The sequence below is a fragment of the Canis aureus genome, unplaced genomic scaffold, assembly GCF_053574225.1.
Source record: "Canis aureus isolate CA01 unplaced genomic scaffold, VMU_Caureus_v.1.0 ptg000130l_RagTag, whole genome shotgun sequence".
In the NCBI taxonomy this organism is placed as follows: Eukaryota; Metazoa; Chordata; class Mammalia; order Carnivora; family Canidae; genus Canis; species Canis aureus.
The window spans coordinates 45,001-65,000 of record NW_027554442.1 but is presented as its reverse complement, the minus strand read 5'-3'; the positions used below and the strand labels follow the sequence as shown (position 1 = coordinate 65,000).

Below are 20,000 nucleotides of genomic sequence, written 5' to 3'. Positions count from 1 at the left end.
GTCACCGCCCAGAGGAGAGAGCTCCCCGCCTCCCGCGAGGCGGGCGAGAGAGAGGGACGGAGACGGGGACACGACCCGTGCCGGGAGAGAGGGGCAGCCCCTCGGGCTGGCCAAGCGCCGCGGCGCTGGCCCGGCCCGCCGCGGGCGCTCACGAGCCCCGCCAAGTCCTCCGAGTCACACCGCCCCACGCCACCCACCCCCCGCCGGCGCGGCGAGGGGGGGAGGAGAGGAGAGGGGAAAGGAAGACGAGGCGCCCGCGCCCCCGCCAGGGGCACGGGTGCGCCTCCCTTGCCGACTTCTTCCACCACCCGCTCCTCGGACACGCCGACGACGACGGCGGCGGCAGCCCGAGGGGAGTCGCCGGGGAAGGAAACGACGCCACCGCTCGGCCTCAGGCACCTGAGGCGACCTGGAGCGCTCCAGGGGCACCACGGAGGGCCGGGCGCAACGCGCTCAAGCGCGCCCAGGCCGGGCGGTGAGCAGCGCGGCGTCGGGCCGGCCCTCCCCGCGGAGGAGGGGAGGGCCGCTCGCCACGGACCCAGGGCCTTCGGGAAAGGCCGGCGAGAGTGTCCGCCGCGTCCGAGGACCCCGGTCCCGCCAGCGCCGCGAGGCAAGAAGGCGGGAGGCCGGGGTCGGGCCGGAGTCCGCACCACCCCCAACCCCGGCGCGCGCCCCCCGCGCACCCGCCACGACGGCCGGGCGCGGAGGAGCCGGGGAGGGAGGGGCCCGCGGGCAGAACGAGAAGAGCGGTCGCATCCGCCGTGGACGCCCGTCCCTCGTCTGACGCGGCTTAGGCCCGGCCCAGGAGAGCACGAGATCACCACATCGATCGATCGGCAGCAAGCTGCGGCCCCGAGGGGGCTTCCCGAGGAGCAAAAGCCCAGCGAGGACGGCGACCGGGGGGACCTGCTTCCGCCTCACCGGCAAGCCCCTCGACCCCCGGGGGGGGGGGGCAGGAGCGACCGGACAACCCCAGACACAGCGGGGGACGCCTGACACGCGGCACGGAGCCTTGCGAGACAGGGGTTGTCACGGCCAACGGCCGGGTGCCCACGGCATGGAGCGCACGGGGGTAAAAGACCCACCGCCACCTGCCCACACCGCCCTCCCTCGGGTGCCGGAGACCGGAGGGCGACACCGCGACCCGGGCCACCTGGAGTCCAGCACGAGAGCCGGCGCGCAGGCCCAGGCGGACGGCTCAGGCTCCAGCGAGCGAGGACAGGGACCGGCTCGGCCGCGCGGTCAAGCCCGGAACCCCACCCGCGCCCAGAGGCCCACATCTCTAAGGCGAGCGACGGACGGACCGGCTGTCTTTTACGTCTGCCTGTCGTCTGTCTGCCTGTCGCCGAAACACAACGTGTCAGCACCTACCTGGCAACAAAAAATGTTCATCTCGGGCAAGAAAATAACCGCGCCTGCCGGCGGGGACCAGCCACAGGTCACCGCGACCTCCCGGGACCGTGACACGGCCAACTGTCCCCAAAACCTGCCCCACGGCGCCCCCCCACCCCCACCCCACGGAGCCCCCAGGGCTATCTGGTCGACCCAGGGAACGGGGGCGGGGAGGGGAGGGGAGGGGAGGAGGGGCGATACGCGGTCGGTGGAGACGCCCCCACGCCGCCACGCCGCCACGCCGCCACGCCAGTGATCTCCGAGAGGAGACTTTGAAAAATCATCAAAGTTCTCCGGAGGCAGGCACCGTGCGGAGGCCGTCCCCCGCGGCCCTCAGGACCGCCCCGTGCCTACCGCCGTCCCCAACCCCGGCTCGGGCCAGGGGAGGTGGAGGGCCACGCGCGGCAGAGGCAGCCTCACCGGGAATCGCCACCGGGGCCGGACGCCCGAACGGACGGCCCGCCCACCCCCGCGTGGCACCCGGTCCGACCGCCCGGGACCCACCTCCGCAGCGGGCCTCGGAAAAAGGGGAGAAAATCGCGTCCGACGCCCGGGACCCCCACACGTGCCCGCAGCCGGGTCTGTCGCGCCACCCACGGGCTTCCCCTCCAGGCTCAGACCGGTCCCCGTCGCCAGGGCGTGACCACGGGAGACAACCGAGTGACACGGAAGGAAGGCCCGAAGATCGCCCGGAGCCACAGGACGGACGGCGGGACACACCCTGTCCCCCGCCCCCGAGGCGGCCCAGGTCGGTCCGCGCGGGCGGAGGAGGAGCCACCGGCGGGTGCTGGTCGACCCACCCAGGCGGCCCGCACGGCCTCCTCCGGGAGCGAGGCGGAGGCGACAGCGGCGACAGCGGCGACGGCGACACTCCCTCGCAGCTCCGGAGGTCCAATCTCCGGCGAGCGCATCGCGCGCCGAGGCCCCGGCGACAGCCGGACGCTCGCGCCGGAGCCGCCCTCCTCCTGGAACTCGGCCCCGGGAAACCGACACCAAAGCTGTTCCTTGCCTGTCGCCGCCGAGCCTCCGGAGGGGACACGCTCTATAAAAGCGGCCGCCAGGTGGCACCCGACAACCGGCGCGAACGACAGCGGGACAGATCCGGGCGGCGAGGCCGTCAGGGCGCCTCGGATCTCGCCTCTCGGCCCGGGGACGGCGGAGGGCCCCGGGAGCACACGGCCGCGCACCGCGCGAACCCCCGTCCTCCCGGGGCGGGGGAGCCTTGGAAAACCCGTCCGTCCGTCCGTCCGTCCGTCCGGGCCCGCTGCCGCCCGGAAAGGGGGTCGCGCTCGCCGCGCGGGGCTCCCGGGACGACTCAGGCACGTTTCCGAGGTCAGGGAGGGAACGTAGAGCCGAAACCAGGCGAGGACTCTTAGGACGGCAACGGATGCACCGTTTTTTCTCGTGTCCTTCCTTTTTTTTTTTTTTTTTTTTTCTTTTTCTTTAGGATTTTATTTATATATTTATAAGACGAAGGAGGGAGGGAGGGAGGGAGGTCACGAAGGAGGTCTGAACCAAAGGCGCTGGAGAGGACGGTGTGCCCCCCCCCTCCCCCGCACCACCTTCACCTCCACCCTCTCAGCGTCTGGGACCTGACCCCCCCCCCCCCAAATACTTGTCTATTGGGTTGAATGAGAAGAGGTCGTGGAAGAGGAACTCAATTCTGGGGGGGGAGGGGAGGCTCAAAGAACATAAGGATTTTCTCTTTCTTTCTTTCTTTCTTTCTTTCTTTCTTTCTTATAACACAATCTGTTTCTCCAGAATTCTCCTGCTCACGCTCAACTTCCTGTCCTTGAAGAGAAGAATGTCATTCACTCCCCTCCTGGCGCTCTCCTCCAAGGCACCTTCCAGGGGCAGGAGAAAGGGTGTGCTTCTCTTCTCAGAGGAAAAGGAGGGGAGTCAGCGGGACCTTCTTTCACCTGGGGGGGTGGGGGGAGCGGCGGTGTGCGTGTGTTTCTTTGCTGCTGCTGCTACTCTATCAAAGTGTCTCCAGGTAGGGAGGCCGGGGTGGCTCAGCGGTTGAGCGCCTGCCTTTGGCCCAGGGCGTGATCCCTGCATGGATGGAGTCTCCTTCTCCTTCTGCCTGTGTCTCTGCCTCTGTGTGCATCCGTGCGTGCGTCCGTCCGCGTGCGTGCGTGCGTGCGTGCGTCCGTCCGTGTGCGTGCGTGCGTGCGTCCGTGTGCGTGCGTGCGTGCGTCCGTCCGTGTGCGTGCGTGCGTGCGCGCGCGCGTGCGTCTCAGGACTACCTACATAAAATCTTCAATCAATCAACGTGTCTATGGTTCAAAACAGTACTCTGGTTTCCTTCGTATCCAAGTCCTATGTCAGATTGGACTTTTGACAGGAGAAGGGAGGGCGGGCCACATTTTCTTCTGCCCTGGCGGAGGAGAAAGGGAAGATGGGCGGGCACAGACCTGGGCATAGTCTTCTCTGTCGTGGGGGTGAGCGGAGGAGTCGGATTCGGCTCTCACGGGACGGGGTCTAATTTCTCCGTGGACGGACAATTGGGCAGAACGTCAGGCGAACGGAGGACGAGTCATGGTCAGAAGACCATGGACAAGACCGGCTATAGATGCTGGAGTTTCCGGAGCAATGATTTCATCAGAGGCACGCGAAAGCCAAAGACTTCCAGGGAGCGTGTTTATAGACGCCTCGGCCCGTAGGTCCTTCCTTTCGAATGGACAGTGCTCCCATCCGGTCGGTCGGTCGGTCCGGTCGGTCACCTTAGCATATCTTCTCCAGCTCCCGTGAGCCGTGTGGTCATGCAATTCTACTTTGGGCCTAACGGGGGATGGATGGGACCGACCGTGCCACAGAAAGGGAGACCGCATCGAGTCCTTGAGCCTAAGGCACGTCTAAGACAGTGACTCTCTAAAGTACGTGGAGGGGATCCCTGGGTGGCGCAGCGGTCGGTTTGGCGCCTGCCTTTGGCCCGGGGCGCGATCCTGGAGACCCGGGATCGAATCCCACGTCGGGCTCCCTCCCTGTGCATGGAGCCTGCTTCTCCCTCTGCCTCTGTCTCTGCCTCTCTCTCTGTCTCTCTCTCTCTCTCTCTGTCTCTCTCTCTCTCTCTCTCTCTCTCTCTATGACTATCATAAATAAATAAAAATATTTAAAAAAATAAAAATAAAATAAAGTACATGGAGGCAGAAGGAGGCCAGCTGGAGTTTTGTTGTGTGGGTTGCGTATCTGTGGCAATGGGGTGGGTGTGGGTGGCTGTTGTTTGTTTTCTGGACGAGGTGAAAGAACCCTTTGAGTGCAAGTATTTGCAGAAGGGGTCCGGCGGGATGGGAAGGTGTGGGTCAGTCCATTCACGGAGAAAACCGGAGACTCGGCCTTTTTAAGAACTCGGCAACGGGAGGAGTATAGCTTGGCTCATCGCAGCAACTGGCAACTCAGCAGAAACAACAGAACATTCCCAGAATGAATGGAGTTTGCAGGAGCCAACGTGAGCATGCCCCACCACCCTCCGCGGGTGCGTCCGTGTAAACACACACACACACACACACACACACACACACACCCCGGCCTTCCATTTCCAAATCCACCAGAGGACTCAGGGTTGGTTGGGGGTGGGGATGGAGGGTGGCGGGTGGCAGAAGGGAGGTTCAGGGCCATCCATTCCAATGGCCCTCATTCAATCATTTCATTCAAATGCACATGGCTGTCTGTTAAAGTCCGAGCCTGGGACTTCTCTCCATTGAATGGCTTTCTGCACCTCCCCCAAACCCTCAGGCTGCGGCTCCCAAGCTGTGGGGGAGGGGAGAGAAGAAAAGAGAAGAGAAGAGGAGAGGAGAGGAGGGGAGGGGAGGGGGAAAGAGAAGGGCAAAGAGGATGTCTGAAGAACTCACATTGTTTGGGGTCCAAAAGCGACCCCTCCTGGTTTCCTGACCCAGGAAACCCCAATAAACCCTTTGGGAATCAATCCTGGATGTGGAGGATGCCATCTCACTCTTAATGCCTTCCAGGGGTGGGGGTGCGTCTGGGAGGGCGTGGCATGGCGGGGACTGGTGAATCTGATGGGGAGTTAAACACATGACCACCGTGGTGTCTTAGGGTCCAGAGGCCAAACACAGGCATGGAGTGATATGGGCGAAGGACTAAGGGAGGCCTGGCCAGGGACAGTTCTGACTCATCCACCCTGGGTGAGGGCCCAACAAGGACACTCTTTCCTCTAAAGCGACGGGCCAACAGTCTCCTGGTTCCCCATCGACCTGTCCTCCCTCTCGCACCCACTTCCCAAGGGAAATCCTCAGTCTCATTCGAAGTAGTCCCCGGCTGTGTCACAAGCCACCTTCTGTCTACTAAAAGGAGTAAGGAAGATGGACAAACATGAACCAGCCCGACAGATGGCACCTCCGCACGGAGGGGTTGGGGGGTGGGGCCCTCCCCGGACAAAAGGTGACTCTGAGCTTGAAAACATGAAAGGGCAGAAGCTCCCGGCCCCCGGCCCGGGCCCCGGGCCCCAGGCCCCGGCAGGCCCGCTCCGTCAGAAGAGCACTCAACTTTTGATTGCAGTCAGGGTTGTGAGTTTGAGCCCCACGTTGGGTCTAGAGATGATGAAAAATGAAGGAACAAACTCTCAATAACTTAAGTATGTATGGAGCGCCTGGGTGGCTCAGCGGTGGAGCGTCCAGGGATCCCCGGGTGGCTCAGCGGTTTAGCGTCTGCCTTCAGCCCAGGGCCTGATCCTGGAGACCCAGGATCGAGTCCCACGTCAGGCTCCCTGCATAGAGTCTGCTTCTCCCTCTGCCTGTGTCTCTGTCTCTGTGTCTCTCGTGAATAAATAAATAAAATATTAAAAAAAAGAAAGAAAGAAACGACTACAACATTCCATTTTAGGTGACGTCTATTTTTCTTTTTACCACAACTGGGGGGAAGAAAAGCAAAACAAACAAAAACAAACAACAACAACAACAAGACCCCACCCCCACCCCCCCACCCTGTCCTTGGCTCAGAGTAAGGGAATTCCTGGGTCAGGTTGAAAGAGGGGGAGGGGGTGATATCCTGTCGTCCGCAGTGTGGAAAACCAGGGTTCAGCAACCTGGAATTGTTTCTGCCTCGCCAGGTAGACAGACGTGGTCACTGTCGTCAGCCCTGCAAAAGCAAGGCAAGAGGGGATCCCTGGGTGGCGCAGCCGTTTGGCGCCTGCCTTTGGCCCAGGGCGCGATCCTGGAGACCCGGGATCGAATCCCATATCAGGCTCCCGGTGCATGGAGCCTGCTTCTCCCTCTGCCTGTGTCTCTGCCTCTCTCTCTCTGTGTGACTATCATAAGTAAATAAATAAAAAAAAGAAAAAAAAAAAAAAAAGCAAGGCAAGAGGGAAGAACCTCCGCATTTCCAAGCACCTCGTAGGGGCAACCTGGGAGGCTCGCTGGGGTTAAGCAGCTGACTCTCGGTTTCATCCGCCAGGAGGTGGCACTCTTGACTCGCCCAGTGAGGCCGCGGCGACCTCTGGAAGGAAGGTATCAGGCTCACGGTTTCCGAGGGGCTCGGGTGGCTCCCGAGAAGTGGATCTGAGTGTCTCCAGGCTGTCTGATCCTATCTGAGTCTTAGGATGCGATTCCAGGGGCCCCTGGCCCGCTCGGTCAGTAGTGAGCACGACTCTTGACCTCCAGGCCGTGAGTGCGAGCCCTACGTTGGGAGTAGAGATCACTCTGAAAAATAAACCGGGGCGGGGGGGGGGGGGGGGGGGGGGGGGGGGGAGGAAGAGAAGAGAAAAGAAAAACAGATGCCATTGCACTCAAGGAAGGCAGGTCTTGGTGATACAAGGGATTCTTCCAACAGTGGCCGGTCACAATGAGAACATATTCCCACGGAACAGACCTCACGCAGGTGATTGGCAATTGCCATAAAAGAAAGATAACTCATTAGAAAAAGAGAGAGAAAGAGAGAAAAAGAAAAAAAGAAAAGAAAAGAAAAGAAAAGAAAAGAAAAAAGATAACTCACTGAGAGTTTCTGAACACTGACGGGTCACAGGTAGGGAGAAAAGATAAGGATTTTAAAGATTTTTTTTTCTTTAGATTTTATGTATTTATTCATGAGAGACACAAACGCACACACAGAGAGAGAGAGAGAGAGAGAGAGAGAGAGAGAGAGAGAGGCAGAGACACAGGCAGAGGGAGAAGCAGGCTCCATGCAGGGTCTCCAGGATCACGGCCTGGGCTGAAGGCAGCGCTAAACCGCTGAGTCACCAGGGCTGCCCAAGGATAAGGATTTTAATTTGTTTACAAACTCACTCGTTCCTCCAATTTCTCTAAGGTATAGATATCTCTACAGACAAAGTTTCCTTCAAACTGGAAGAGCAAACATGAGGGGATCAGCAGTGATTTGAACAAGAGTCTTTAAAAAAGGGTCATCAGGACGCCTGGGTGGTTCAGCGGTGGGAGCAGCTGTCTTTGGCTCAGGGTGTGATCCTGGAGTCCCTCATCGGTCTCTCCCTGCAGAGCCTGCTTCTCCCTCTGCCTGTGTCTCTGCCTCTCTCTCATTGTGTCTCTCGTGAATAACTAAATAAAGTCTTTAAAAAACAAAAACAAAGAAACCGGTCATCATTGTCTTTCGCTCTTTTCAGTTCCATGTTGTTCCTTTTAGTTCTGTTTGTTTAAGATTTTATTTATGTATGAGAGAGAGAGAGAGAGAGAGAGAGAGAGAGAGAAGCAGGCCCCATGCAGGGAGCCCGATGCGGGACTCGAACCCGGGACTCCGGGGTCACGCCTTAAGCCCAAGGCAGAGGCTCCACCGCTGAGGCACCCAGAAGTCCCTGGTTTTGTTCTGGGTAAATGCAGCTATTTCACTAGTTCTGGCAATTCATACTGTTGTTCGATGATCTCAGGGTGACCAGAAACTGAGATGTGTCAAAAGTCCTTTGCGTGGTTCTTCTGGAATCTGGGATAAATAAAAAATAAATAAATAAATAAATAAATAAATAAATAAATGTGTGTGTGTGTGTGTGTGTGTGTGTGTGTTTTGTTTGTTTTTGCAAGAGCGTCAGAACGTGGCATGTACATGACATGGCGGTCACCGGTGAACGTGGTTAAAGACCCGAGGAGAGTTGGCTAGAGTGCAGTCGAGAAGAAAAACGGATTATGATTTGTCACACACGGCATTTTAACAATGTACCAGGGCACGTTACCACTTAACGAATTTACGTCGCTTTTGGAACACCCACAGCATTCACGCAACCAATATAATCTAAGAGGGCTTATGATTCTTTGTCTGACGCTGCTTCTCACGTGCCTTCACATAGCAGGTAAACGACCTATGTTAGTCAAGAGACTCAACCTAGGGCTAGACTTTTCTGGGATCCGCTGAAAATCCATGACCGGATGAAGGAACCAGCAAACAGCCGGGCAGCCAGCCGACCAGCCAGATACACAAACCATCCATCCATCCATCCAACCAACCAACCAACCAACCAACCAACATCTCAGAAGCTTTCAAGGCCCGGGCCTATAAAGGATCACGGGTCATTACAAAACTGAAAACAATGTCAGTATCTGTTTCGCCAGGGTGGCCCTAGGAGATTCCACAGGAGCTTACAGAGTTGTCTCCAAAATGTAGCTCCTTTAATATTGAGAAGTTTTCACTCTCTCACGGAGGTAATTCGCGGATAAAAAGGAATATAAAAACCTGGCTGGTCCGGAGAGAGAAAATAATAATAATATATTTTTCTCTTCTCTGTTCACAATCCCTTGCCATGATGAGACTACCAACGCAAGGAAATCTCTTCATTTTAACAGAGACAAGAGCCGAGTCTTAATGCTATACCAGTGTACTAGTAAAGCTCACTTCTCCCAATCTCAGTCTGTCCTGACCATGCCTACAATTCCTTTTCAAAAAAATCTGCTTCCGGGACGCCTGGGTGTTTCAGTGGTTAAGCCTCTGCCTTTGGCTCAGGACGTGATCCCGGACTCCCGGGATCGGGTCCCATAGCGGGCTCCTTGCATGGAGCCTTCTTTTCCCTCTCTCTGCCTCCCTCTCTCCCTCCCTCCCTCCCTCTCTCCCTCCCTCCCTCCCTCCCTCCCTCCCTCCCTCCCTCCCTCCACTCCCTTCCTTCTGAATAAGTAAATAAAATCTTAAAAAAGAAAAAAATAGCCAGGCTCATTTCAGGACAGAATTATTTTCTTTTCCCTCACCAAAACATGTATTCTCACGCCTTGTACGTTTCCTACACATCTCCTACTTGTCACACACGGAATTGTTTTCCTTCTCGTTCTCCAGTAGTCTCCATTCCATTGGCAGGCTTTTGCAAAATTGTAATATATTAACTTCCTTTCAGAGAGAGAGCACTGTGTGAAGGGGGGAAGGGGGAGGAGGAGGAGGAGGGAGAGGGAGAGAGTGGGAGACCGAGCATCTTTCCTTTTTTACACTATTTTGTTTCTTTATTCCTGTGTGTGAGAGAGAGACAGAGACAGAGACATGGGCAGAAGCAGGTCCCCCCCCCTCCCCCCCCCCCCCCTCCCCCCGCAAGGAGACGGATGCAGGAAAGGATCCCAGACCCGCATGATCGGGAACGAACGAACAGAACTTCATCCCAGATCGTGGGAACTTGTGAAATATTGGCACTCGTCCTTATCGCTCCGAGCTGTCCTGTTCCGATGATGTTTACCCGCGCCAGCCTTTGAACTCCTAACCTACAGTTCCTTTTTTTTTTTCTTTTTTTTAATTTTTATTTATTTATGATAGTCACACAGAGAGAGAGAGAGAGAGAGAGAGAGGCAGAGACATAGGCAGAAGGAGAAGCAGGCTCCATGCACCGGGAGCCCGACGTGGGATTCGATCCCGGGTCTCCAGGATCGCGCCCTGGGCCAAAGGCAGGCGCCAAACCGCTGCGCCACCCAGGGATCCCATAAGCTACAGTTCCTTTACAAAGGGATGTTAGCAATATAGCATCCGGAGGTAGAGGAAACCTCTCCCTCGTAGAACCCACAGGGACACGTAGACACAGACGAGACGCCAACAAAGTATATAGCCTTGGTCTCACTCCTATCTATCTGTGGAGAGGTCACGAAAGACCCGATGTTCCGATCTCCCCGCTGGCTGGTTGACAACAACTCCAGTGGCCAGCGAGCGTGACCGGGTCCGGACCCCGTCCATCCTTTGGTTTCCATTTCGAAAGAGAAGAGGCCGGTTTCCTGCAAAGATACCCAAAGCCGCAGCAACAACCCAACCCGAAGAAGACCAGAGCGTCTGTCTCCCCGAGCGAGCCGAGCACTGGTTCCTCACTCACCAACAGTCGGGACATGACTGATGGAACCAGAGGGATTCCTAGGTTAGGTTCCGGTCCCTGGGCTGGCCTCATTGCCAGCTTTCTCTAATCGTGGAGAGCATAGCATTGAGGCATGAGCAAAGCACCCCATTCACCCGGTTCGGGCCATCTGAGCCTCAGGTTCCCCTTCCACGTGTCCCAGGTCAGCAAGCACTTGCAAGTAAGTATAGGCCCCCTAAGCAGTCCAGTGGTAGCCTGCCGGAGTTTCCTGTGGCTGGCGGGGGGGTGGGGGTGTCCTGTGCTCAACCTTCGCTGCAGGGTTCTCTAGGGTCTGGTTCGGTTCACCCCGCTTTTCTGCGTGCGTGTGCACGTGCGTGTGCATGCTCCATAAGGAGCTGGGGCGTCCTCGGGAGGAGGGACGCCGTAGAGAGTGGACAGTTTATTCTCTGATCTTGGTACGGGCAAGGCTGTAGGGCTTGAACTCTATGGGAACCAGGAAGGTTTTCTTCCGTTTTCTCATCGTCAGTTTTGGCAGGTTGCCTTTTAGCGATCGATCAATCCGATCGAAACAAAACAAAACAAAACAAAACAAAACAAAACAACTTCTTTTCCCTTTTTGTAAAGATTCTGTTTATTTTCTCCTGAGACACAGTGAGTGGGAGAGTCGGACCGACACACAGGCAGAGGGAGAAGCAGGCTCCATGCTGGGAGCCCGACGTGGGACTCTGATGCCGGGCCTCCAGGATCAGGCCCCGGGCTGAAGGCCGCGCTCAACCGCCGAGCCACCCGGGCTGCCCACCTTTTTCTTTTCTTTTCTTTTCTTTTCTTTTCTTTTCTTTTCTTTTCATTGTTTTATTTTCAAAAGATTTTAGGTGTATGCGATGTTTACACCCAGGTTAGGGCTCGTCCTCACAACCGAGAAATATAGAGTCCCACACTCCACCCACAGTGCCAGCCAGCAGCCACGCAGCCCTTCATCGATTTCATTTGTTCATTTATTTGCTTGCTTGCTTGCTTCCTTCCTGGCTTGCTTATGTATACATTCATTCAGCCGGTCGGTCGGTCAGTCGATCAGTCCAGTCAGTCAGTCCTTTTAATTAATCATTCATTCTTTCCTGTTTTAGAGATGTTCTTTATTTATCCATGAGAGACACACAGAGACAGGTATTGACAGATGCAGAGAGAAGCAGGCTCCCCGCGGGGAGCCCCAAGTGGGAGTCGGGGCCCCAGGACCCCAGGATGATGACTGACCTCAAGGCAGATGCTGAACACGGAGCTACCCAGGCATCCCCGTTGCTTGACTTTTTAGGGGAGGCAGACAGGCAACGTGCACTCAGTGGCACGGAAATAGAGCCCAACTAGTGCTGAGTTTTCTGGGAGCCGTTTGGGCCTGGGTCAGTGTGAAAGCCAATGGAGCAGGGCCCAGAAACGTTCAAGGCTGAGAATTTCCTTCCTCCATAATCATCATTTCACAGATGCTTAATTGAAAGTGGTATCTATGGTATGGCAAACGTCTTTCTCTGTTTGGGTTCTAGCAAGACCCAGAGAGTCGAAGCCCCTAAGCTCACGGACTGAAAGTTGCAAGTTGGATGCAGAGATAGTCAGGCAGGCAGGCAGAGCCGGAAAGGCAGGCGCCACACCGGTGGGTCCAGGTGTGAGGAGTGTGGGATCCCAGGGCAGCTGGGACGGACACAGCCTGGTCCGGATCCACCCAGGTCAGTAGCGTTTCCTGACACAGGACAGGCACCAAAGAGGGGCCTTGGGGTGGCTTTCCTCCTCCGCCTCCTTGGGATGGGGACATCTGCCCCACTCGGGGCATGCCCCCCACCCGCCTGTGCGGTGTGTGGAGAGAGACCCTTTGTCTCGCCGTCACCGCTACAGCAACCGAGGACAGTCCTCAAACAGGAGCACGGTCACATGAGCATCGGTCCCATCTGAACCTATTCCCTCGTTGGGGATCCTAGGGTGCTAGGGTGTGTCTAGGGATACACCTGGAGGACGAGGTCCTGTGTGTGGGAACCCGACGAACGCACAAGAGGGTGGGTGGCGGTGGGAAGGAAGAGGTGCGGACGAGGTGTGCTCGGGTGGCATACCCGAGTTTGAGCGTCTGCCTTCGACTGGGCTCCGGGCGGGCGTCATCACGGCTTTTTGGGGATCCAGCACCGCACCGGGGCCCCCCCCCCCCCCCGCGTGGAGCCTGCTTCTCCCTCTGCCTGCGTCCCGGCCTCTCTCTGTGTGTCTCCCGTGAATAAATACAGTTTATTTATTCATTTATTTTTTAAATATTTAATTTATTTATTCGAGAGAGAGAGAGAGAGAGAGAGAGAGAGAGATCGGGTGCCCGATCAATACAGTGTAAGAAATTAAACTTAAGAGTAAAAAAATGGAGGGCAGCCCCGGTGGCGCAGCGGTTTGGCGCCACCTGCAGCCTGGGGTGTGATCCTGGAGACCCGGGATCCAGTCCCACATCGGGCTCCCTGCATGGAGCCTGCTTCTCCCTCTGTGTCTCTGCCTCTCTCTCTCTCTCTCTCTCTCTCTCTCTCTCTCTCTCTCTCTCTCAATAAAAAAATCCTTTAAAATAATAAACAAACAAACAATGAATGAATGAATGAATGCATGCACGAACGAACAAATAAATAAATAAAATTTAAAGAGTTTCAAAAAAGAGAGTAAAAAAATGGAATGGAAAGATAACTTGGCGAGGAGGATGTGTGAACGTATGTAATGCCGCTGAGCGACTCTAGGCTTAGAAAGGGTTACAAGGTTCCATCGTAGGTGACGCCTGTCTTTTGGACCACAACCGAAACACAAAACAAGACCTCCTGTCCCTGGCTCAGAGTAAGGGAGTTCCTGGGTCAGGCTGGAGGGGGTTCCTGTGGTCCGCAGAGTGCAGAACCCCGGTTCAGCCATCTGGACTCTTTTCTTCCTGTCCGCGGAGACAGGCGTGGTCGCAGACGGCACACTCCTGTAAAGGCAAGGCCAGAAGGAAGAACTTCAGCATTTCTTTTGCTCTTCTTTTCTGTTCTTCCGGTTGTTGTGGTTCCGGTGTCGTTGAGCCTCAGCATTTCCAAGCACCTCGTAGGGGCAACCTGGGAGGCTCGCTGGGGTTAAGCAGCTGACTCTCGGTTTCGTCCGCCAGGAGGTGGCACTCTTGACTCGCCCAGTGAGGCCGCGGCGACCTCTGGAAGGAAGGTATCAGGCTCACGGTTTCCGAGGGGCTCGGGTGGCTCCCGAGAAGTGGATCTGAGCGTCTCCAGGCTGTCTGATCCTATCTGAGTCTTAGGATGCGATTCCAGGGGCCCCTGGCCCGCTCGGTCAATAGAGATCACTTTGACAAATGGACCCCGGGGGCCGGGGCCGGGGCCGGGGCCGGGTGGGGGGCGGGGGGGAGAAAGGGAGGGGAGGGCGGCGTGGGGACCGGGGGAGGTCGAAAGAAAGAAAAACAGACGCCATTCTACTCAAGGAAGGCCTTGGTGATACAGCGGATCCTTCCAACGGTGTCTGGTTGCAATGAGCACGGATTCCCACCGACCTTCTGAAGAGGATTTAACAATCGCCAAAAAAAAGGAAGATGACTCACTGAGAGTTTCTGAACTCTGTTCAGGGTTTCGTGGACCTCATTCAGTTCCACGTTGTTCCTTTCTGTTCGGTTTCCACGCAGCTTTTTCATTAGTTCCGGCAACTCCTACTGTATGTAGTTGGACAATCTCAGGGTGACCAGACACCGGGATTCGTCCAGAGTCCTTTCCGCGAATCTTCTGAAAAGTGGACCGCATTGTTGCAAGACCTTCCTAACAACACCTGCACGTGACAGGGAGGTCACCCACGGATGGACGTGCCTAAAGACCCAATGAGAATTCATTATAATGCAGTCGAGAGGAAAATCCGACCAGTTTCTGTCACACACACATACACACACAACACACATGCACGTACGCAGAGCATTTAAACAGTTCGAATGTGGAGTGACGGCACTCTACCAGGACACGTTACAAGTTTAGGAATTTCATTTCCTGTTCGGAACACCGGCAGCATTCACCCACACAATGTAATCTAAGAGGGCTTATGGTTCTTTGTCTGACAGTGCTTCTCATGTGCCTTCCCATAGCAGGTAAACGACCTATAGTAGTCAAGAGACTCTATTTAGGGTTTGGCATTCTGGGATCCGCTGAGAATCCACGAACGGGTGAAGGGACCAGTAGACAGACAGACAGACAGGCAGCCAACCAGCCAACCAAAAACATCTCAGAAGTTTTCAAGGCACATGCCTACAAAGGATCACGGATCATAACAAAACGGAAATCTTCAGTGTCTCTTTCGCCGAGGTGGCCCCTAGGAGATTCTACAGGTGCTTTTAGAGTTGTCCCCAAAATGAAGCTCCTTTACCGTGGAGAAGTTTTCACTCTTACGTAGTAGGGGAAGACCGGATACAAACGAACCCAAAAAATAAAATAAATAAGTAAATACCAAAAAAAGTGAAACAAGAACAACCAAAAAAAAAAAAAAAAAGGGAATCTAAAAACCTTGCTGTTCTGGGCAGGTAAAGGGAGACACACACACACACACACACACACACACCCCAAAAAACAAACAAAAAACCCCCAACCAAACCACACCAAACCAAGCCAACCAACCAAACAAAAAAGCACCTTGTCTTTGTCTTTTCTTCTCTGTTCACACTCTTATCGAGAGTAGACTACCAATGCAAGAGAATCTCGCCATTTTAGCAGAGAGAAGAGCCAAATCTCAGTTGTACACCAGTGTAGTAGTAAAACCCACTTCTCCCAATCTCAGTCCGTCCTGACCACGCCTGCAATCCCTTTTCAAAGAGTCTGCTTCTGGGACGCCTTGGGTGGCTCAGCGGTGGAAGGTCTGCCTTTGGCTCAGGGCCTGATCCCAAGGGTCCTGGGATCCAGACCCACATCGGGCTCCCCACGTGGAGCCTACTTCTTCCCCTGCCTGTGTCTCTGCCTCTCTCTCTCTCTCTCTGTGTGTGTGTCTCTCTGTCTGTCTCTCTCTTTCTCTGTCTCTGCCTCACTGTGTCTCTGTGTCTGTCTCTCTGTCTCTGTCTCTCTTTATCTCTCTGCCCCTTTTCTCTGTCTCTTTGTCTCTCTCTCCCCTTCTCTCTGTCTCTCTCTCTTTCTCTGTCTCTGCCTCTCTCTGTGTCTGTCTCTCTGTGTCTCTCTGCCTCTCTTTTCTCTGTCTCTCTCTCTTTGTCTCTCTCTCCCCTTCTCTCTGTCTCTGTCTCTGCCTCTGTTTATCTCTCTGCCTCTCTTTTCTCTGTGTCTCTCTCCCCTTCTGTCTCTCTTTATCTCTCTGTCTCTCTCTTTGTCTCTCTCTCTCTCCCTGTCTCTCTCCTTCTCTGTGTCTCTCTCTTTCTCTATCTCTGTCTCTCTTTGTCTCTGTCTTGCTTTCTCTGTCTCTCTCTATCTCTCTGTGTCTCTGTCTCTGTGCCTCTGTCTCTCTTTGTCTCTCTCTTTCTCTGTCTTTCTCTCTGTCTCTCTCTGTCTCTGTTACTCTCTCTCCTTCTCTCTGTCTCTCTCTCTGTCTCTGTCTCTCTCCCATGAATACATAAATAAAATCCAAAAAAATAAAAAACAGAAAACAAAAAACAAATCTCAAAAATCTCCTTCATAAATCCCTTCTATAATTTCTTTTTCCATTCCGTCAGTCTTAAGTGTTCTTTCTCTAAATAGCCAGGCTTTGGGACGCCCCTGTGCCTCAGCGTTTGAGCGTCTGGCTTCAGCTCAGGGCGTGATCCCAGACTCCTGGGACCGAGTCCCATATCAGGGTCCTCGCATAGAGCCTGCTTCCCTTGTCTCTGCCTGTCCCTGTGTCTCTCGTGAATAAGTAAATAAAATCTTAAAAAAAAAAAAAAAAAGCCAGAGTCATTTCAGGACAGATTCATTTTCTTTTTTATTTTATTTTATTTTATTTTATTTTATTTTATTTTATTTTATTTTATTTATTTATGATAGTCACAGAGAGAGAGAGAGAGAGAGAGGCAGAGACACAGGCAGAGGGAGAAGCAGGCTCCATGCACCGGGAGCCTGATGTGGGATTCGATCCCAGGTCTCCAGGATCGTGCCCTGGGCCAAAGGCAGGCGCCAAACCACTGCGCCACCCAGGGATCCCCGATTCATTTTCTTTAACCACCACCACCACCACCCGTATTTTCATGCCTTGTATCTATTCTACATGTCTCCTACTATCTCACACACAGAGGTTGTTTTCCTTATCGTTAACCAGTAGTCTCGATTCCATGTGGCAGATTTTTTAAAATTGTACTTATTTTACACTTTTTGAGAGAGGAGAGAGAGAGAGAGAGAGAGAGAGAGAGAGAGAGAGAGAGAGAACTTTGTGAAGGGGGAAGAGAGGGAGGGAGGGAGACAGAGACAGAGACATAGGCAGAAGCAGGCTCCCCACAAGGAGCCAGATGTGGAAAGGGGTCCGGACTCGGATACCTCCCCCCCCGCCGCCCCAGAATTGGGCCCTGACCCAAAGGCCGATGCTCAACCCCTCAACCGCTGAGCCACCCAGGCGGCAGACTGTTAACTCCTAGAAACCTCAGTCTCTGGTGAAAAGTCAGTAGGAACCACGGGCACATTGTCTATCGTACCAGAAATCCTTAGATTGTCAAATGTATGAATACATGTGATAGTTTTTAGAAACACGTGTGTGTGTGTGTGTGTGTGTGTGTGTGTGTTTGTGTATGTATTGTTGGGCTGGCTGAGAGACAGGGGCACCCAAAATGGCGGACATCTCAAACTGGGTCAAAATGGCTGATCTTCCCGTCAAAGCATCCCTGACCACCACATCATCTCCAGTGAGTCGAAGCCTAGATGGGAAACCGAAACTTTCCATCCAGGAACCGCCCCCGCCCCCTCCCCATCGTCTGATACTATCCCCCCCCTACTCCCAGCCAATCACCTAAGGACACGGTGTTCCCTTGTCTAATTTGGCTAGGGACCCACCCGGATCCAGAGTCGGAACCAAGAAGGCTTCAAAACCCCCACAGTCCCCAACCCCGCGCGACTTCCCTGACTCTGGCCACCTCTCCGAGTCATGGAACCTCGCCCAGGAGCGCTCCCCATTAAAGCACTCTCCTACCTACTGCCTGGCTCTGCTGGTTTTTTATTTCTCCGCTGTTCATTTTGTAAAAACCTAACATGTAGGACACAATTTTTTTTTTAAGATTTAAGAGAGAGAGGGGGGGGGGGGCAAAGACACAGAGGGAGAAGCAGGCTCCAGTGCAGGGAGCCTGACGTGGGACTCGATCCCGGGACTCCAGGATCACGCCCTGGGCTGAAGGCGGCACTAAAACGCTGAGCCACACGGGCTGGGCTGCCCTGTATGATACAATTGTGAAGGAAGCACGAAACAGGGGATCCCTGGGTGGCTCAGCGGTCCTGCAGGGTGCCCGCTTCTCCCTCTGCCCGTGTGTGTGTGTGTGTGTGTGTGTGTGTGTGTGTGTGTGTGTGATGAATTGTGAATTAAAATTAAAAAAAAAAAAAGAGGAAGGAAAAGAGAAACGAACAAACCAACCTGAAACACGTTTACTGACACACCCAGGTATCTGCAGGTTTCCTGAATCAGACAAAAGAGAAACACAAAAACTGAGGTGGGGGGAGGGGGGGGGGAGGAAGAAAAGGGCAAGGGGTGGGGGAGGAAAACACAACACCACAAAACAAAAAAACCACCTTGGGTGTCTTACTGACTCACACTTTAGTATTTTACCTTTCTGTTGGAAAGACAGACGCCAGGTATCCGATGAACTGAACCCAATTTATCAATTAAGCTAGTTACACCTTCAAAGTTCCAGGTCACCAAAGATTTGGGAAGCTATTGTAAAAGTTTAACCTATAGACTTTTATTTATTTATTTATTTATTTATTTATTTATTTATTTATTTATTTATGATAGTCGGGGGGGGAGAGAGAGAGAGAGAGAGAGAGAGAGAGAGAGAGAGAGAGAGAGAAAGAGAGGCAGAGACATAGGCAGAGAGAGAAGCAGGCTCCATGCACCGGGAGCCCGACGTGGGACTCGATCCCGGGTCTCCAGGATCGCGCCCTGGGCCAAGGGCAGGCGCCAAACCGCTGCGCCACGCAGGGATTCCCCCCTTTTTTCATTTTTTTCTTTTTCTTTTTTTTTAACCTGCTTGCTCGTCACAAGGAAAAGTACACGAGACGGACAAAATCGATCATTTGAAGTAGTTTCCGTGGACAAATCCTCAGAGGCACAACTCCACTAATCCGTTGAGTTCACAGCAAAGTTGAGTACGCCCGTCCCTCGGGGCCCGGACCCTCCGGCATGGGCATGGCATCCGGGTGGGTCCCGGTGGAGCAAGGGGATAAGTAGTTCTCCTTTTCTTTTCTGTGCCTGTGGGTCTAACAAGACACCACACGTGTCTTGTTTCTTTGTAATGAGGTGGCGGAAGGGTCTATCTCGATCACCACCATTCCAGGCCCACAAACTGTGACGGGAGCACAGCACATCCCACCGCCCACCCCAACGGCGGCGGGGGCGGGGGCGCGTGGGGACAAAACCGGTTATCCGTATGAAGTGTGACGGTGATAGGTAGCTCCCAGGACACGTCTTTTTACAGGAAACCCACAGGGACCGCGGATACGCAGAGATGACTGAGGCTGATGTGAATCCGAAGGCCTACCCCCTGGCAGATGCCCACCTCCCCAAGAAACTCCTGGACGCGTGTTCAGCAGTCCCGTAACTACAAGCAGCTTCGGAAAGGAGCCCACGAAGCCACCAAAACCCTCTGTGGAGAGGCATCTCTGAGTTCATCCTGATGGCTGGCTGCAGACGCCGAGCCCCTGGAGATCATCCCGCACCGTCCGCCGCCCGCCTGCCTGCCTGCCGCGTGAAGAGAAGAACGTGCCCTACGTGTTCGTGCGCTCCAAGCAGGCCCTCGGGCGGGCCTGCGGGGTGTCCGGGCCTGTCCTCGCCTGTCCCGTCACCATCCAAGGAGGCTCGCAGCCAAAGCCGCAGATCCAGTCCATTCAGCAGTCCATCGAAAGGCTCTTCGTGGAAACCGCTGGCCTCTGTCCCACCCCTCACGGAGCCCAGCCCTCCCCCCTGGGGTTGTGTCTACCGTCTGCGTTCGCATGTAGTTTCTCCAGCTGCCTTCTCTCGTTCTTTTTTTTTTTTTTTTTTAATTTTTATTTATTTATGATAGTCACAGAGAGAGAGAGAGGCAGAGACACAGGCAGAGGGAGAAGCAGGCTCCCCGCAGGGAACCCGATGCGGGCACACGAGCCCAGGGTACCCCTTCCACCTCCCCAACCCCCGCCCCGCATCCAGCCCCGAGAGGAAGGCAGCCGCCCAACCACTGAGCCACCCAGGCGTCCGTCCCTCTTTTCCTTTCTCTTATCCGTCAACCTTCCAG

General features: G+C 54.9%; 1 long non-coding RNA gene and 1 pseudogene across 1 annotated transcript; one reads left to right on the top strand and one right to left on the bottom strand.

The window, feature by feature from the left end:
- Window positions 1-6,223: 6,223 nt before the first annotated feature.
- On the bottom strand, window positions 6,224-6,981 carry LOC144309613 (uncharacterized). Its single transcript, XR_013375559.1, has 2 exons — window positions 6,741-6,981; window positions 6,224-6,489 (listed from the first exon to the last, which is right to left on the bottom strand). It is a non-coding gene; the product is annotated as an uncharacterized LOC144309613 (long non-coding RNA).
- An 11,939-nt stretch (window positions 6,982-18,920) lies between these two features.
- LOC144309618 (uncharacterized) overlaps window positions 18,921-20,000 on the top strand; it is a 4,793-nt pseudogene continuing 3,713 nt past the window's right edge.